General features: G+C 43.7%; 1 non-coding gene across 1 annotated transcript; it reads right to left on the reverse strand.

Annotated features, from left to right (window-relative positions):
* Positions 1 to 10,508: 10,508 nt before the first annotated feature.
* Positions 10,509 to 10,613, reverse strand: LOC122687655. The gene has a single exon (XR_006339219.1). It is a non-coding gene; the product is annotated as a U6 spliceosomal RNA (small nuclear RNA).
* Between the last annotated feature and the right edge of the window lie 6,758 nt (positions 10,614 to 17,371).

The following is a 17,371-nucleotide window of genomic DNA, read 5'->3' on the forward strand; positions in this document are numbered from 1 at the left end:
AGCCCAACAAATTCAACAAAAGCTTTAAAACATGGTCCACATTAAAAAAAAAAAAGTCTTTAAAAGAAACTTCATTGTAACCTCTCTCTGCCCTTAACTGATGGCTGGTTTTAGCCACATGATGTCAAAAGGTAAAGGAAAAGATATTTTCAGTCTTACTCCTTCTAAAATAGTCCCTGGTGGAGTTTCTAACTGGCACTTGGTAGCTATAATAACCCTCCTCTTTCAATCATGCTGAGGTCAACGCAGTCCCTTTGAACCGTGGATATGCTTACAGGCATCATCCAAAATAAGGGCTGGTTCTTTTCAATATCATTTAAGAATTCATACCTCTGCTAGGAAGCCAACAGCCCATAAAAGTACTAGGTGAGGAATGTCTCAGGATTTCCCTGCGTCAAGTTAATGAATTAATGTATCTTAACTCTATGAAGTTTCCAAACATGGCAAGTTTGGAAGAGCTGGCTGAAAGTGGTGTAACTACCAGCTAAAGGTTGGCTATACTTAAGTTGTCAAAGAGTCTTTTTTATGAGAGAGACAGAACTAGGTTCTAGTCTGATCCCTGGTACTAGTGAGTAGTAGTGACCTGGAAAGTTAACTAACTTCTCTAAGAATTTATTTTCCAATCTGTAGAATGGGTTTGGCCTAGTAGATACCAATGGTTATTTCCACAGTTATTAAGAAAATGTGTTATACTTTCACATCCTGTACTGTGATGTTCTACACAGCAGGGCTACATGAAGTGAGAACCTTACAGTTATTGATTAATAATCAACCTAATTTCATACTTACTTAGAAAAAACATTTTTTTTTTCTCTAAAGCTCATCCTATAATAAGATTTTCATGTGCTTTCCTTTTTCTTAAATTAATCTAGCTATATTCCTGAGTACCTTCATATATTAGTGTATTTCTTTACTGGGTTATGAACACTGTAAGTTCAAACACTGCCTATTTCAGAAATATTTACTTGGCCATTGATCCTATCTACCTTCAATGTGAGCATAGATTATCTACTTCTTGGCAAAACAATGGCCCATTCAACCAGGTTAGTTAAAATAGCAACGATAAAATGACTGACTTACCAATTATTTTTATTTCTCAACTAGTTGTTTTGGTGTGTAAACATACAGCTTGCTCTTTTGTTAGAGATTATGCCAATTTTGGGCAGAAAATGCCAATGTTACGAAGCCATAAAAACACCTATGATGTTCTTGTAAAGGTTGCATAATCTCTCTCTGATTGCACTCTTGCTGATTTCTTGGTAGACTGATCAATCAAATTGGCTGAGAGCTTTTAGCCACACCCCATGTTACTCATCTTGTTTCTAAAAATACTATCTTTGTACTGTGAGCAGTGACCATGTTGTCAAAACAAGACTGTGTCTTAAAGTGTAACACTCTGAACATCAAGTTCAAGGTTACCAAGTGCTTTGGTCCTCTTGCCTGGAATCTTAAAAAAACAATTTTTTTTAAAAAGTGGTTTTAGGTTCATAGCAAAACTGATAAAGAAGAGACTTCTTGCACACTCTTTGCTCCCACACATCCATACCCCCATCTGTGATCAGGTTTCTCCACCAGAGTCACAGGTTTGTTACAATTGATGATCCTATATGTAGAGATCATAACTATCTAAGGGGCTTCCCAGGTGGCACAGTTGGTAAAGAATCCGCCTGAAATGTAGGAGATGTGAGTTCGATCCCTGGGTCAGGGAGATACCTCAGGAGGAGGAAATGGCAACCCATTCCGGTATTTTTGCCTGGGAAATCCCATGGAAAGAGGAACCTGGCAGACTACAGCCCACGGGTTTGCAGAGTCAGACACGACTGAGCATGCATGAATGCAATTATATATGGGGTTCACCTCTTGGTGTGGTACAGCCTGTGGGTTTGGACAAATGTATAATAATGTGTACCCATCACTAGAGTTTTAGCCAGAGCAGATATTTATTTTTGCCGTGCTGGGTCTTTGTGGCTGTGAGCTGGCTTTCCCTAGTTGGGGCAGTAAATTTTGACGCATAGGCTTCTCATTGCGGTGACCTCTCTTGTGGAGTGCAGGTTCTAGGTGCCGGGGCTTCAGTAGTTGTGACATGTGAGTTTAGCTCCTTGTGGCATGTGGAATCCTCCTGGACCAGAGATCGAACCGGTGTCCCCTTTGTTGGCAAGCAGATTCCCAGTCACTGGACCACAGGGAAGTCCTATCCAGAGAATTACCACTGCACTAGAAACCACCTGTGTTCCACTTCTTCATCCCCTAATCCAACCTTCAACCCGTGGTGATCACTGACCTTTTATAGTGTCTTCACAGTTGTGTCTTTTCCAGGAAGTCCTGCAGTTGGGATCACACTGTACGTAGCCTTTTCAGATTGGCTGCTTTCACGCGGTAATATGCATTTAAGCTTTCCCCATGCTTTTTCATGGCTTAATGGCCCATTTCTTTTTAGTGCTGAATAATACTACATTATCTGGCTGTATCACAGTTTATTATTCACCCTCCAAAGGACATCTCAGTTGCTTCCAAACTTTAGCAAACATGAATAAAGTTGTTATAAATATTCATGTACATGTTTTTGTGTGGACACACGTCTTCATCTCCTTTGCATAAACACCAAGAAGTATGATTACTGGAGAAGACTCTTGAGAGTCCCTTGGACAATGAGGAGATCGAAACAGTCCATCCTAAAGGAAATCAACCCTGAATATTCATCGGAAAGACTGATGCTGAAGCTGAAGCTCCAATACTTTGACCACCTGATGCAAAGAACTGCCTCACTGGAAGAGACCCTGATACTGGGGAAGATTGAAGGCAGAAGGAGAAGGGGATGACAGAGGATGAGACGGTTGGGTGGCATCACTGACTTGATGGACTTGAGTTTGAGCAAGCTCTGGGAGATGGTGAAGGACAGGGAAGCCTGGCGTGCTGCAGTCCACGGGGTCACCAAGAGTCATGTACAACTTAGTGACTGAACGACAGCAACAGTAAGAGTCTGTTGAGTTTTGTGAGAAACCACCAAACTGTCTTCCAAATTTTTCACTCCCACCGGCAGTGTATGAGAGTTCCTACTGTTTCATATCCTTGCCAGCACTTGGAGTTATCCGTGTTTCAGACTGTGGCTCTCCTAGACTATTCAAATTTTAAAAAGGTGACACGGCTGTTAGAAATTTCATGTACAATTTTGGTTGTGTGTCCTTCATGCCAAGAAACAGGTTTGTGCTCTCAAGTTTCTTAAAAAGGATTCTGCAGCAGACACCTCTGACCTTGAGAAAGTTAGTTCAACTTTCTTTGCCTCAGTTTTTCCTCTTTTGGAAAATGGGACCATAACCGTATCTCCTTTATAAGTTCTTGTGAGAGTATGTGTGTGGAACAGTGCTTGGCAGGTATAAGACACAATATGTGCAAGTCACTTCAGTCGTGTCCAACTCATTGCAATGCTATGGACTGTAACCTGCCGGGCTCCTCTATCCATGGAGTCTCCAGGAAAGAATACTGGAGTGGGTTGTCATGCCCTCCTCCAGGGGATCTTCCTGACCCAGGAATCGAACCCTTGTCTCCTGCCTCTGCTACATTGCAGGCAGATTCTTTATCCACTGAGCCACCTGGGAAGGATATATATATATATATACACACACATATATTTTTATATATATTTATATATATATACACACACACTTATAGCTGACTACTTTGTTGTACAGAAGAAATTAATACACTACTGTAAAGCAATTATACTCCAATTAAAAAATACAGTTCTGAGGAACAGGGCAGGAATATTCTTACCCTCCCCTGAGAGTGGGAAGAGGGACCAAATTTTATTTATTTAAATTGAAGTACAGTCGAGTTACAATGTTGTGATAGTTTCTGCTATACTGCAAAGTGATTCAGTATATGCACATTCTTTTTCAGATTCTTTTCCATTACAGGTTATCACAAATTACTGAATATAGTTCCTGGCGTTACGCAGTAGGACTTTGCCGTTTATCTTCTCCATGGCCGTGTGTACATGTTAACCCCACGCGCCTCGTTAATCCCGTCACCTAGCCTTTCCTTTCGTGACTGAAAGTTGGTTTTCTGTATCTGTGAGTCTGTTTCTGTTTTCTAAGTTCATTTGTATCCTTTTTAAAGATTCCACTTATAAGCGGGGCGGCTCAGTGGTAAAGAATTCACCTGCCATACAGGAGATGTAGGTTTGATCCCTGGGTTGGGAAGATCCCCTGGAGATGGAAATGGCAGCCCACTCCAGTCTTCTTGCCTGGAGAATCCACGGACAGAGGAGCCTCACAGACTACAGTCCGTGGGGTTGTAAAGAGTCAGACACGACTGAAGTGACCCAGCACATACGCGCTTTCTTCCACAAGCAGACTATCCTTCTGCTCTTCTTGTCCGGAGGAATTTTCTCTCCAGTTTCCAGAATTACAGAACCTGAAAATTCATTTTAAACCAGTATTGCCGTAGCAGTACTGTGACTGCGGAAAATAATTTCGTTTTTATTTCTGGACATTTCCTCGGACAGTTAAATACAATTGTGTGTGAGTGTGTTTAACATGTGTGTGCGCTCAGTTGCTCCGTCGTGTCTGACTCTTTGCAACCCCGTGGACTGTAGCCCACCAGGCTCCTCTGTCTGTGGGATTCTCCGGGCAAGAACAGTGGAGTGGATTGCCATTTCCTTCTCCAGGGGATCTTCCTGACCCAGGGATCGAACCTGCATCTCCTGTATCACTTATGTTGGCAGGCCATAAGTCTTTTCCACTGTGCCATCCGAAGCCTCGTGTTAACACAGGGTCACCCAAAGTAAGCTAATGTGTATCTTCATCATTACTCAGGGTCTGGGAGATTTGAAAGCTGGTCTGTGCAAACTGCAACAACTCCCACATAGAGAGGCCGTGCAGAGGGGTCTGCGGAGGTCTGCTCGGTGAGGTTCAGTAAGGTGACCACACACAGGGGGCCGGAAAGACTGAATGGGCTTCCCCGCCTGGGTCTTGCAGCTTAGCATTGGACTCCGCTTCCCCATAAGGCTTTCCTCCCCAGGCCGCAGCAACTCCCCGCATCTGAGCATTGCTTCCAATTCATCTCCTCCCCCTCTTCTTCCCTTCTGAAAGCGTCAGCCACACCTGTAGACTCCACGCCACAGCACACCAGACAGATCCTTCTGGAAGGGTCTGTCCAACCTACTTACTACAGGTTGAAGGCATCTAAGCATCTCTCTTTTTGGAGCTGCACCCAGGGAGCATGTGGGATCCTTGTTCCTTGACCAGGGATTGAACCCATGCCCCCTGCATTGGAAGAGCAGAATCAACCACTGGAGGGCCAGGGAATTCGCCTCATCTGGATGCACTTCTACAAGTGATTTTTGACTATACCCTGCCGCCTTCTATTCTCCACTCCTTTTGAACCTTTTCTGCATGGAGCAGCCAGGGTGATCATTTTAATGGGCTTGAAGCCTTCCAGTGGCTTCTCTTCCCACTGACTATAACACCCCCACGTGTGGACTACTGCAGCTGTGCTTGGCGCTCAGACCTCTGTCCTCCCTGCCCTTCTTGACTCCTGACAATGGGACTTATTCCTGCTCTTCAAGGTTGTTGAGAAGCTTCCCTCCCTCAGAGGTTTTTGCACCAGCTCTTTCATCATCTAACTCCTTAGAACTTCATAGAGCTAGATTAAAATTTGAGATTAGCTCTAGCCAATCTTCCCTGGAAGGAAGCTTCCCTGATGGCTCAGATGGTGAAGAATCTGCCCACAATATGGGAGACCTGGGTTCAATCCCTGGTCGAGAAGATCCCCTGGGGAAGGGATGGCTACCCACTGCAGTAGTCTTGCCTGGAGAATTCGATGGACAGAGGAGCCTGGTGGGCTAGAGTCTATGGGGTCGCAAAGAGTTGGACACGACTGAGTGACTAGCATACTAGCCAATCTAAAAGATCACCTCTTTTCAGACTGCCCCAAATAAACCAGCTTTTCAGACACTTTCTATCACATCATCCTATTTGCATTCTTAACAAACATAGCTTAACTATTTTATAAGCCATCCTTATTTTCTTATTTTTATAAAGTATATAAAGTATACTTTTTATATAGTGTATAAAGTATACTTTTTATAAAGTATATAAAAATACTCTTTTTTTTTTTAAAGTCTATTTTCTGTTGGGCTTCTTCATATTAGCATGTATGGTAGTGAGCAAGGCCCTTGCTTATTTTGCCCTTTTCTGCGTTCTCAGTACCCAGCAACGCTTGTGAATGAACCGGGGGTGATATTAGGTCTCGTTTTTTGCTATTTCGCAACATCATGCTTTCTCCTTATCGTCCCGCTTGCTGAAATGAGAGGCATTCACCCCACGGTGAGGAATGCAGACTCTGAAGGGGGAGAGATAAACACAGCTCATCTCCAGGTTTGTCTACTCATGATCTGGGGAGTTTCAGACAAGGCAGCTCCTCAGTGCCCTCCTCTGTAACATGAAGCTAATCGTAGTGTCCACCTCATGGTGGAGGCAATGCAATTCAGACAATTAAACATGCAAACCCGGTAACAACGATAAAATGCAGAGTACACCGCCTGCCACATTGTAAGCACCCTATCAGTGCCAGCTGTTCTTACTGTAGGGTGAGTATATATATTATTTAGGTCGAATAGTTTAGTTATATATATGAAAACATTACATCTATATGCCTTTTATTGCTTATTATATACATCTACATTATAGATGTAGTGTTAGCCATTTTAAAAAATTATTCTATTGTTTGATAGAGTCGCGAATAGAAAGTGCTGCATGATGTGTGAAATACCATAAAAACAGATGCCAGCCGCTCTTTTCTCAGCCGACTCTGATACAACGTTCAGATGCATCCCTACTTCCCTCCCTTCCCCCTTCCCTCTCTCCCTGCCTCTCTATTTCAAATAGCTTTTCTTTAATTATAATAAGAACCCCCAACATGAGGTCTACCCTCTTAACGTTTATTGAGGTGCACGACACAGCAGGGTTAACTATAGGCACCTCGTTGTCCTGCGAACATCTAGAACTTACTCACCTTGTATGACAGAAACTTTACGGAGTTAAGTGTTGATGAAGTAAACAGCAGCGGCAGAACATGCAGTTACGGCAAATTTCCTGAAGGTGGCACCAGAGGACTGAGGTTTGGGAAAAAGCTCCAGGGTCCTGGCTTTTTCCAAGGACCCTGGAAAAAAGAAATCTCTAAAGAATCTCTGTTTGCAACGCAGGGGACTCGAATTCGATCCCTGGGTCGGGAAGATCCCCTGGAGAAGGGAATGTTAGCCCACTCCACTTTTCTTGCTTGGAGAATTCCATGGACAGAGGAGCCTGGTGGGCTGCAGTCCATGGGGTCACAAAGAGTCAGACAGGACTAAGCGACTACCACCTCACCAGGGTTCTTGCAGACACCCTATGTGATTTTAAGGGGTGAAAAAGGTTATCTCGTGGGTCTCTTCTCGTATCTTAAAATTCTCTTTCATTATTACTGCTGGGAAGGGATGTGTCATAGTACTGCAGGAAGCTTCTCTAAATGCAAATGATATCCTGGAACAGGGAGCTTGCTATTATTCATCAAAACCTCAGGCAAAATGAGAGCACCTGTGTATTAACAGGACGGTGGTGGAGGTGAGACTGGGGCAGGTAACAGGAAGAAAAGGGCGTGGGTGTGGGCGCGCCCCGGGACACCGTGATCTGCAGGGAGGAGCACAGCCCGGGAAGGCCAGAGCTAAACCATCTAAATGGTGGGGCCAAGGCAGTCCTCTCCTGTCTGGGTCCAAGGTCTGAGTTCCTGGAACGTCAGCATCCCTCAAGTTTAAATAACATGTAGATTCCAAAATGTCTATGTGTACAGAATGGATTCTCAGTATCTGCTGGGGATCGGGTTAGCAATAAAATGGATAAAAAGAGGCCAGGAATAGTGTCAAGGGTTCAGAGCAACTCTCTGAAATTAAATGTGAAGTACTTCGTATCTACCACCAGAGAGCAGTATTACCCCACCAAATGTTTACACTCTATGGTTCCATCGCGCAGGCTAAACAGACGCCTGCAACTACACGTGTTTCCCATTTTTATCAGTGATTGGAACTTGCTTATAAGCAGCAATTCTGCCTGCAATGCAGGAGGCTGGGGTTCGATTCCTGGATTGGGAAGATCCCCTGGAGAAAGAAATGGCAACCCACTCCAGTATTCTCGCCTGGAGAATTCCATGGACAGAGGAACCTGGCGGGCTACAGTCGGTGGGGTCGCAAGAGTCAGACATGACTGAGCAGCTAAACTACTACTCCTCTATGGAGCAGTTTATTCTTTATTTGCGCTTTTTCCGTGAATGACAAATACTTTTTTTTTTCTTGTTGTTGCTAATAGTGACTGCTTTAGATATACTTCAGTTATTATCTGGGATTATTAGATGAGAGCCTAAAGGTGGTATTGTCTGTGACTAGGCATTTTGATTCAAAATTGTCAGTAGGAAAAAGAAAACCAAAACAACTAAGCAGCATGTGAATTGACACGAAACCCTCCCAGCCAGAATATACCAACTGCTGCTGATTGCAAAGCAAAACAACATAGAACTTGTTCAGTTGGTATTTACTCTTCCTGATTTGCATCTATGGCTTTTTCCTAATAGGATAAAACAAAACGGTTGCAACATGTAGTTCATATGGTTTACACATTCAAAGCCAACTGTGTATGAAATAACTCTCTGTAAATACATTTGGTGGTTGAGAGTTTGCAGTGGTGATTATCAAACAAGATAATACATGGAAACAACGTGGTCGGAGCCTCACACATAGCAGAGATTGTAAAGACACGGGGCTGCTGCTCCGTTAATGAAGCGATGTGAGCCATCAGGGGACAGGTACAACAGACCGTGCCTAGGGTGCTACCGTGAAACACCCCGCTGGTGCGTTGGTAGATCGATGACAGGGTGAGCTGTCTGCTAGGCATCCCCAGATCACGATATCCGGGCAGGAAAGAGCAAAACCTCCTATCTTCAAGAGACACTGCAGACCACAGTGTTCAGCAAGGAGCCATTAACACCTTTCGAGAATAGCAAATCCATACTTTTTGCATTGCTGGATTTGGATTTAAATTCCCCGGGCAAAGTTAAAGGCACACTTCTGGGGCAGTTTTTGAAAAGTGGGATCTGCTAAGTCCCGGTTTCTCGGACAGCTTCAGAGTGACAGAATATTTGGTAGGCACAGTGACATTGGGGGCTTCTCTTGTAGCTTAGTTGGTAAAGAATCTGCCTGCAATGCAGGAATCCACTTTCAATGCAGGAGACCTGGGTTCGATTTGTGGGTCGGGAAGATCCCCTGGAGAAGGAAATGGCAACCCATTCCAGTACTCTTGCCTGAAAAATCCCATGGACGGAGGAGCCTGGAGGGCTACAATCCACAGGGTCTGACATGAGTTAATGACTATACCGTAGTGACATTACAGCTTCAAGACGCTATTGGGCTCGACAGGGCACACGTAACAGGCACAGATGAGTGGCCTTAATGCCTGCGGTCATTCAGTTTTCCCCATCTCCTCTTGTTTTAGACTTCTTCTTCCCCCTAGGAGGTGGGGCCAATTCCTTAAGTAAGACATCTTATTTGGACCAGCTTAGACTCTGGCCATTCTTCAAGCTTCTCTCTTTCTTCCCTCCTTCCTTACTTGCTTCCTCATCTTGTTCCTTCCCTCCCTTTCTTCCTTCCAAGCATCCTAATGCCTTGTTACTTATTGTAGTCTATTCATTTTAGATCCAGACATTAGAAGCAAGTATTTTACTTAACGTATTTCCTGTTATGAACTGAATTGTATCCTCTCTTTCCATATAGATGTTGAAGTCCTTGCCTGCAGTAACTCAGAATGTAACTGTATTTGGAGAGAGCTCTCTCAAGAGGTGACAGAGTGCTCAGTCGCTTCAGGCGTGTCTGACTCTTTGCAACCCCATGGACTGTATCCCGCCAGGCTCCTCTGTCCATGGGATTCTCCAGGCAAGAGTACTGGAGTGGATTCTTTCAACAGGTTATTTATGTTATGTTAGTTGCTCAGTCATGTCTGACTTTTTGCAACCCCATGGACTATAACCAGCCAGGCTTCTCTGTCCATAGGATTTTCCAGGCAAGAATACCAGAGTGGGATGCCATTTCCTTCTCCAGGGGATTAACTAAGGTTAAATGAGATCATCAAGGTGGCCCTAATCTAGTCCTTGGTTTTCTTATCAGGAGACATTAAGATGCAGACAGACAGGGCAGAGACCGTGTGGAGACGTGGAGAAGGCGGCCGTCTGCAAGCTAAGGGGAGAGGCCTCAGAGAAAACCAAGCTTGCTGACATTCTGATCTTGGGGTTCCAGCCTCCAGGACTGTGGGACAATGATTTTCTATGGTTTATGAGGCTCTGCTGCTACTGCTAAGTCACTTCAGTCGTGTCCGACTCTGTGCAACCCCATAGACAGCAGCCCACCAGGCTCCCCTGTCCCTGGGATTCTAGTCTGTGGTATGTTCTTACAGCAGCCCTAGCAGGAATTCATCCCCTTAGAATATTTGTAAATAATAGAATACTTCTGGAATTTGTGCCTCATTCTTGCTCAGGAGCCATGCTAATCATTTCCTTATCAGTCTAATTTTAGCAGATGTACTACCAAAGCTAACCCTCGGCATGGATTTCTTAACCCCCAAATTTACCAAAGTTTTAAAACCTGGGCTTTCCTGGAGTTTGGGTCTCACGCCTGCTGTTGCCACATCCCAGCGCTGCTGCCCACTTGGCATTTGATGAGTGTGAGGAGGCCCCGCGTCGCAGCATTTCTGAACAGTTTCAGAGCCCGCCCCCGACTCGGTACAGCACGTTGATTCACTTTCATATTGAACATCACCATGAGTAGAGAAGCTTCATCGGAAATTGAAACCCTCAGAAATGGTGGCTTGTGGGTGGGGAGGGACTGGGGATTGTGACTAAAGAGAGAAAGTCGGTTAAAACCTTTCTTTCACTGCTGTTGCAGGCAAAACGTTTCTCCCTCAAGAGCATGGCCACGTATCTATAGAACTCATTAAAATTCCCGTTTGGGTGAAAATATTGAAATAAAGTACTGCAGATGGCAGCATGACATTACACATGATGATCTTGGAGCAAAGTCACAGCGTCATTGTCCCACTTTCTTTTTCTTTTTTTTCTCCTAGTGGGTAAGTTACTGGAACCTTTTAAAAAATGATTATTTATGGTGAAAACTTGGACAGGCAATTATGCCTGTTTTTCAAGTTCACTTCCACGGCCTGCAACGGCAACGTACCAGTCAGCAACATCGCCTTGAAAAGCCTCCAGGCAAATACGTTGTTATGCTAGCTCCCCACTCGGAGAATCCCAAGGTTAGATTTCAACCTACTTTGAAATTAAACTTCAGAGATGTGCCCAACCTTCTTTCAAGTTCCTAAAGATAAGTTAACCCCATGTTAACAAAGAAATAATTATTCTCAGAACCTGGGGCACCAGAGCTGTGAGACTAGCTGCCTCTTACGCTGACGCACACGTGCTGCTCTGTAACAGACTTGCAGACATGCTTCAGTTCCCCCCATTCATTTTTAAGCAGAAAAAACGAGTGCTTTGGGAACTCTAGGGATGCCTGTTCTCAGCAAAATCTCTAAAACTCTAAACACCAGGTCAGCAGACTTATTCTCTTCAGGTTCAGGCAGTAAACATTTCCGGGTTTTTGGGCCACACGGCCTCCACCACAACGCTGCCTTGTATCCAAGGGCAGCCACAGGCAGTATGTCTACCAACTGGTGTGGCCCTGTCCCAATAAAACTTTATTTATAAAGGCAGGCAGGCAGATTTGGCTCTAGGTAGCTTGCTAGCATCTGCTCTAAACGTGGGCTTGCAGATCCACTGAGGAGGCCTCCCTGTATTGTTTGAATTCTTGTGGACATTTTACCCTCCCTCCTTTTTTATTTTCCTCACTTAAAGGCTGCTATGATTCACATGTATTTCAAGCATGACCTGTATAATTTTTTTTTTCCTGAGGTGAAATGTTGAGCTTGACATTAGAGACATATTCAGTCACAGTGTCAGCCTGGGCATGTTTCATTCTGATTTCTTCCCATAAGGTCCATGTGGCCTGGGTTCAAACTTAGGAATAAGGGTTTGGATTTGAGACCATGCTTGTTTTGAACCTGGCCCAGTTAGGATGAAGGTGATGGAGCAAATGCTATTCATGTCCCCTGAGGTAATGCATGTGCCTTGTAGGCAGACCATCAGCTTCGGTAGTTATTTACATTGGTAATTATATGAGGAGGTCACATAAACATGTGTTTATGAAGAGCATCCTGAATGTAACAAAATGCATTAAGCAATTTTCAAAAAGGTGATGTGTTTATTAGTATGCTTATTAACAGTCCTTCATAGCTCAGTTGGTAAAGAATCTGCCTGCAAGGCAGGAGACCCCGGGTTCTATTCCTGGGTGGGGAAGATCCGCTGGAGAAGGGAAAGGCTACCCACTCCAGTATTCTTGGGCTTCCCTGGTAGCTCAGCTGATAAAGAATCCACCTGCAATGTGGGAGACTTGGGTTCCATCCTTGGGTTGGGAAGATCCCCTGGAGAAGGGAAAGGCTACCCACTCCAGAATTCTGGCCTGGAGAATTCCATGGACTGTGTAGTCCATAGATTGCAAAGAGTCAGACATGACTGAGTGACTTTCACTTTCACTTCATCAACAGTCAGTTTCCATAGATGCTGAATCCACACACCGTTCACTCAAAGCCAATGTCTAAATTCTGGTAGAGGATGATCCAGATGTCAATAATGGTGAGTCTGTGGGAATCAGCAAGCATGATCTCCTCAAGGCTACCTTAAGGCAGACCTGACCCCTGGTTGGCCCCAGACTATTCTCCTTCTTGAAGGGATTCCCTTGAAGGAGATTGGGCTGCTAGGCTGTTTGCCATATGCCCAGGCTGCAGCAGACCCCAGCAGAGTAAAGCAAATCATTTCCAGGAACTTTTTCGGGGCAGGTATATATGCAGGGATGTTTTTGATAGCTTCTGGCCTCATTTTAATTCTAAGTTTATAAGAGCATTATAGAAGTGATGACCTTGAGTGTGAAGCCGAAGCTGGCCAAGGATATCTCTTCTGTCGCATAAAATCCACTCACACCACATTTGATACACTTTGTATGGATTAATTTATGAGTCATCTCCATCATCCATGTGTGGACTATGGTACTCGTGGGCTGAAGAGTGGGCAAGGATCTGTGGTTGGCCTTCACATCTTGACCTGGACTCACTTGAATTCCTGCTTTGTGTCAGCTCTCATAGGAAAGTAAAGACATTCCAGAGGCTTACCTGTACAATAAAGAGCTTTGTTTATTTTTATCTTTCTTGCCAGTTTGGAAATCTTATTACATGGGCTGAACTGCAGAAATAGACCAGACTACATAGAGAAACCTGCTTCATGGAACAGCCGTGGTAAGTGTGGTTACTGAGATACAGATAGGCTTTAAGTGGGGGAATTTCCATGGTAAGTATACTCAAAGGACCAGAGACGTGAATCCACATGAAAAACATACATTGGGTGCTTAGAGCGTATGCTTTCTATAGACAGGCTGTATAAAACTGTATCAAGGAAACTCTCCAGGGGGAGACATGAGAATTTGTTCAAGGCGTTGGGATCAAAAGTTCTGCTAAACTTGTTTTAATTATTGGCTGAAACTTGATGGAAAGAGAAAAAAACCCTCCATGTGATACAAAGTAGACCTTTCTCCTTCATGCTCCACAGAAGTTTCTTGGAAACATTTCCCATCTCCACCCTGATTTGGCAAGCTTTGAATATGTGTATTCAGTGCATGCCTAAACCTCTTAGGTCCTTGGACTCTGCTGTTCAATATGGCGGCCACTAGCCCAAGTTTCTATTAAGCACTTGAAATGGGGCCACTGCGACTCAGGAACTCAGTTGTTAATTCTATTGAACTCTAGTTACTTTTATTGAATTTCAGCATGTGGCTGTTGGTCATCTTATTATGACATCACAGATAAAGAACATTTCCATCATTGCAGAACATTCTCCTTAGACCGTGCACAGTTCCAGAGTGTGACAGGTCAATTTTTTGGGGCATAAAATTGTTTTTCATATTGAAGTCTTTGTTTTCTATCAACTGGCAAGGTTTAAAAAAGAATGCTATGGAGAAGACAACTTAACTCTTAAGGTTTTGTTAAAACCTTCTTAACATTTGCTCAAACTTCTTCCCCCTACCTCCCCCCCCCCCCATTCTGAGTAATTCTGTTTATTCCTGTATGTAGCATTTTATATTTAGTTATTTCTAATGTAGCTAAATACAAATATACCAATTTCAGGAAACACTTCTTTAATTAGTTGTACTTGAAATGTCCTCGCGGATCCTTCCTGTAATAACTGAGTGAACCATTAGCTATTCCCAGCGGGAAAAATGAAAAAGAGAAAGACCTGTTTTCTTCATTCATGCCAAACAGGAAAACGCTGTGGTTTAGCAATGGATAATTAAGTGGGAGGAAGCTTCTTAGGTCTTTAAAATGGAGTAACAAAACACATATGTCAACTTACCTTGCTCCTCTTCCTAATTTCTCCAAAGAGTATCTGTGAATATCTAATTTAAGCTTTTTTTTGGGGGGGGGGGCTCTTACTTTAAGTACACATTAGCTTCAGGAAAAAGAGATCTTATTTTTTAATCATGGTTTACAACCTAATGTGGCATATTTCAGAATGTAGCTGATGTCCTCAAAAAGGTCATATATCAGCAAAACAGTTATTTTCTGATATTGTTATAAAGAAAAATGAATAGAAAGCAAGATACATTAAAATTACTAAGATCCAAGATCCTCGAGGGCACCAATCTTGTATGTTTTGTCCCCAGGGTAAACCCAGGTGCGCCATCCCCCCAACAGTGCTTCTGCTGTTGGGGGCTTCTATGCCACTTAAATGTGAGAGTCAGCTTGTGTACTGTTATGGGGTAAGAAGTGTTTCTCAGGTGGCTCAGTGGTGAAGAATCCGCCTGCCAATGCAGGAGACATGGGGTTGATCCCTGAGTCGGGAAGATCTCCTGGAGGAGGAAATGGGAGCCCACTCCAGTATTTTTGCCTGGGAAATCCCAAGGACAGAGGAGGCTGGCGGGGACTGCAGTCCATGAGGTCACAAAGAGTTGGACACGACTTAATGACCAAACATCCACAGCAGGGTAGGAAATGCTATTACTGCTGAATGTTGGGGATCAGGGTTATTGCTGAATGATCTGCCTAGGTCCTGGACCCTCCTGTTTTGGGGACAAGGCAGCAACTTGGGGCGAGTAGCCCAGACTCCTGGTGTCTCCATGTAACTGCTTCGTCTGACACAGAAAGGTTTCTTGAAGGCAGACCCAATGTCAGAGATGGACAGATTTAACTGCACCAACTGGCACCCAGCTTTTTTTTTCTTTCAGATTTATTGAGCTATGATTGACAAACAGTGCTTTATCAGTTTAAGATGTCCAGCAAAGTGATTTGACTCACATACATCATAAACCGATGATCACCATAAGTTTAGTGAACATCCATCATCCCATACAGATACAAAATTAAAGAAATAGAACAATTTTTTCTGTGTGGTGAAAACTCTTAGGACTTACTGCCTTAAGGACTTTCATATATGACATGGAACACTGCTCATCTTTCTGGCGGATGTGAAATAGGATGAGTGAGAGGGGGGTCTTCCCTAGGCTTATGTCAGCCACCAGTTTCCCCTTCCTTCCCTATTTTGTCTCACCCTTGCACTGTCAGGAAATTATGTCAGTAACACTTGCTTCGCTTGCTTACTGTGATCAGTCATGTCTGTGATCAGTTGTGTTTGTGACCCCATGCTCTGTAGCCCGCCAGGCTCCTCTGTCCTTGGGATTCTCCAGGCACGAACCCTAGAGTGGGTTGCCGTTCCGTTCTCCAGGGGATCTTCCCCACCCAGGGACTGAAGCCACACCTCCTGTATCTCAGGCGGATTCTTTACCCACTGAGCCATTGAGGAACACAGCTCCCCACTAAAAGATTTGCCAACACCTTTTCCAGATAATAGTGATCAACATACTTAATAGACTTCAGCTGTCTATTTTGGGCGACCTGGCAACAAATCTCACCAAAAAAGAAGTCAAATTTTTAAAAAGAAACACAGCTTTATTGCTTAAATGTGGAAATAATACAGACCACCAGCTAAGTTAATAGGTTTTTGAGAAAATTGAACACACACATAAATGAAAGGTGACAAAATGGATTCATGTGTAGAAAGGGGCCCCAATTTGCTGGCAAATCATTGCTAGTCTGAGGTCTCCACTCATAAATAACAATGATCTGAAGAAGCTACAAAGCAATCTGCAAACCCTGTATTAATGCTGTCTCCAAATAAATGAAAATGCAGTGCAGTTCACTTTTCTGTGTCTTTCTCCAGCCTGCTCTTTCTCTTTTCTTTAAAATTGAAAATTTTATTTTTTATTGGGATGGTGCTGGTTTAGTTGCTAAGTCGTGTCTGACTCTTTGAGACCCCATGGACTGTAGCCTGCCAGGCTCCTCTGTCCATGGGATTCTCTAGGCGAGAATACTGGAGTGGGTTGCCATTTCCTTCTCCAGGGGATCTTCCAGACCCAGCTGATTAACAAAGTTGTGATAGTTTCAAGTGGACAGTGAAGGGACTCAGCAATACATATACATGTATCCATTCTCCCCCAAACTCCCCTTTCATCAAAGCTGCCACATAGCATTGAGCAGAGTTCCTTGTATTCAGTAGGTTCTTGTTGGTTATCCACTTAAAACACAAGTGTGTACCTGTTCCTCCCAAACTCCCTAACTATGCCATCCCTCTATCGTCCCCCTGAGCCCCTCCCCCAGCAGGCATGTTATTTTCTAAGTCTGTGAATCCGTGACTGTTTTGTAAATAAGTTAATCTGTGTTATGACTTTTTAGATTCCGCATGTAAGGGATGTCATACTGTGTTTCTGCTTCTCTGCTGACTTACTTCACTCAGTATGACAATCTCCAGGGCCATCCATGTTTCTCCAGCCTGCTCTTAACTGTTTCTCCCTGAAAATGATTCTTTCCTTTGAACTTCCCTTTGACTCTTCTTGGATGCTGGGTGTCTATTACTGGCTAGACTCCAGTCCACAATGGAGATTTCAGAGTGTTTTGGCAGACCTGGCTTTAGAAGTGATGCAGAACCTGGGACATTTCTCCACTGAGCTGAGTTGTAAGAGTTGTAAAGTGATGTATGTACAGAAAGACACAATTCTCAACAACTGGTGAAAATTCTTAAAATAAAAATATGTTCCCTATAAGCTTTTATTCTAAAGTTGGTGCAGATTTCCAAGGTAGCCTAGGAATCACACAGTAGCTCATCTTTTTTTCCTTAACATTCTCCGAATTAATTAAATTCTGAATTA

This window comes from Cervus elaphus, chromosome 31 (assembly GCF_910594005.1).
Source record: "Cervus elaphus chromosome 31, mCerEla1.1, whole genome shotgun sequence".
Taxonomy (NCBI): domain Eukaryota; kingdom Metazoa; phylum Chordata; class Mammalia; order Artiodactyla; family Cervidae; genus Cervus; species Cervus elaphus.